This window comes from Bolinopsis microptera, chromosome 3, assembly GCF_026151205.1.
Source record: "Bolinopsis microptera isolate Bmic1 chromosome 3, MBARI_Bmic_1.0, whole genome shotgun sequence".
Taxonomy (NCBI): Eukaryota; Metazoa; Ctenophora; class Tentaculata; order Lobata; family Bolinopsidae; genus Bolinopsis; species Bolinopsis microptera.
This window is the reverse complement of record NC_087074.1, coordinates 5,543,703-5,546,679: the sequence shown is the minus strand read 5'-3', so window position 1 is coordinate 5,546,679 and position 2,977 is coordinate 5,543,703.

The following is a 2,977-nucleotide window of genomic DNA, read 5'->3' as shown; positions in this document are numbered from 1 at the left end:
CAGCTTAAGTTTAACCTTTTTACAAATACATGAAGTGATACTATTGAATTATAAGTGTGACTCCATTTTTTGGCCTATTTGACTACCACTTATATTTTTCATAATTGATAATCGCACCGGATTTTTTAGGTTTTTCTTCCTCTGGGCGCACTAAATAAAACTTGTGACTGGACAATACAAGGAGCGCAATTGTATAATAAAATAATCGAGTAATCGCACTGATTTTCAGAACAAACAAAAACATAGTTGGGGCGATTACAAAACTAATCTGAAAGTCCTAATATCGTGTTCCGCTTAATTTGCTGCTCACACAACGCTAACATAAGTTTACAATATAGCTTAATAATATAAACATAGTGTTCTTAAAGAGTCACGAAGTAGTCACAAGATCGAATCATCTTGGCAAATGCAGGTCACGTGCCAACGTATAAACTGCTCTGAGTTTGAGACCAGCTATGATGCCTATTGTGGCCACTCCACAGCCACTGGCCGGCCGCTGTTTTTTGTAAATGTCCCGATATGACCGGAGTGGATTTTTGACTTTTGTTGCCGTGTTGTACTTGTATTGTGGACTTATGGTGCATTTGAGTGATTAACATGAGTTCCAGGAAAATATAATCGTCCCAAGATACATTCCTCGGAAATTAAATTATATGATTTATTATAACACCAAAAGCGAGAAGTAAGCGCGGCACCCGAGGACCTCAGGCTATCATGTTCATAAACGAATAGAGATTCGGCGGAATGACAGGCTGAGCGCGGCCCAGTAACCGACTACCGGCCACAAGAGTTCTTCACGTCGTGACCTCCACGCGCGGTCGTTTCACTATATATAGTGCCAGTGGTGTACCTCAACCTGTAGAGTTTATACGATACAGGGGAGCCGCGCACTCGTGCGCGGCGGGTCATACAAGTACAACGTATGACAACATTTGTATCACGGTAGTTAGTGCGCCATCGACGGTGAGCCGCGCGTGCCGACTGTAGGATGGTTTTTTAGCGCTAATTTCGGCCAGCACAATTTTCTTCAAACAAATAGATATTAAGTATCCTTCCCGACCTCCGATTGCAACAAAAATTGGTGAGCTTACTTATAGAGTACTTACAAGGAAAGTGTCCGAAAAGTTTAAAGCATACCCAACCATCAGACATTATGTTACAGCTAAAAGCAGCGTATTTTGCCTCATTTTGATCACTATATCAACTCCGATATCCACCAAATTTTTAGGACAGTTGTAAAAACCCTATTGGAAGGTCGTTGCCAATTTTCAGAATGATCTCATTCAAGGAACTGAAGATATATCCAAATAATACGACAAAAATCAACGAATTTGGTCAATTTGGTCAAATTACGCGACTTTTACAGCTAAATTTGCTCCAAAAGCCGCGCACTATCAAATATGGCACCTAGGCGAAACTCACTGATCTTTCCAAAAAGGTATAACAAATTTGGTATTGTGAAAATTCTCACCGTCTCTAGAAAACAATGGTACAAAAATTTTAAAAATCCGAGCAAGTTTATTTTTATGGTGCACCTCCTAATCACGGGCCATTAACGAAAGCCTTCAATGCCTTTCAGACATTGATTGGGTCAACGCAGGTGTCGAGTACTCGTACGTCACTTTAAAATATTTGGTGACAGGTTACTGGGCCGCGCTCAGCCTGTCATTATTCCGCCAAATCTTTATATAATGTTTATGAACATAATAGCCTGGCTGCCTGGGGTCCCCAGGTAAGCCAGAACCCAATTGATTAGGTGCCTATAAAAGTGACGTGATTATGAACCTGAGATCACGTGGCTGTGACGTCACGTACCAAAGCATGCTTTCTAGCTTTCCGAACTTGAGCTACTCGATCAGGCCTTATATGGAATAATATTATATAGTGTATCGTGTATAATTGGATAAAATTATAGGAGCTGCGCATCTAATTCTATTGCTGCTATGCATATTGATCAGGTATAACTATAAATATAAGTATAACCTTTTGAAACCTTGCATGTAGTTGTCATATGCATACGTTGTATGACCCGCTGCGCACGAGTGCGCAGCTCCCCCTGTATCGTAGAAACTCTACAGGGGTGAAACGACTGTGGGGATCATGACGTGATACAATTGAAACCCAGCAGGCAGCTGGGCCAGAGATTTGAAAATAGAAGGATTTTTTGTTAATCATAATGAATATCGACGCGAAGCGAAAATCATGTAACCGAACTATATGTTTTTGAGGACGGCAAACACAATAAAACTGGTTATAATTATCATACTCAAGGGCAAATTGCTTTAAAATGCACTTGAATGTTATTTGTAGGTTTATAACCTACCGGCCAGGGGCAGGACGCGCGCCGAGTTGGACTCTTCAACGGTCTTGGATATTTGACATGGAACAAATATTTTACAATCAGTATCACCCGTTAAGAATGTCATGGATGTTATTATAAGCTAAGCGCCTGAGCGGCTTATCGGGTGGCACCATGGTTTAGCTCTGCGGCCGAATCTCAGTAACTGTAAACAACGACGCCACTAGTTCTCAGCTAATAATCGGGCTTAAGAAGGAAAGATCTCAAGTTCAGAAGACGAAAGAAATTTATCCAAATATTTGCATAAAATTAACGAATACGGATTTCAGCGAATATCGAAAAGGACTACCAAGGATTGTATCAGGATTTCTATATCGGTATTTCAAGTCTTCATAGCTGTTTTAGGATGAACTAACGGTATTTTAGGATTGTGTTAGGGCTACTTACGGATAGGTTGACCCTCATGTTATAAAAATGGTCCCCTAGCCTTCCGTTGTACACTTCTCGTTACATTCTGCCTCAAATTTAAAGTTAACCTTACCTTAGCATGTATGTACTCATGTAGCTCATATTACCTTGTATTGTATCTTACAATTAAAGTTAATCTTACCTTTTACCTCTAACATATTTAGTTAATATTACCTTGTATCTTACAATTAAAGTTAACCTTACCTTTTA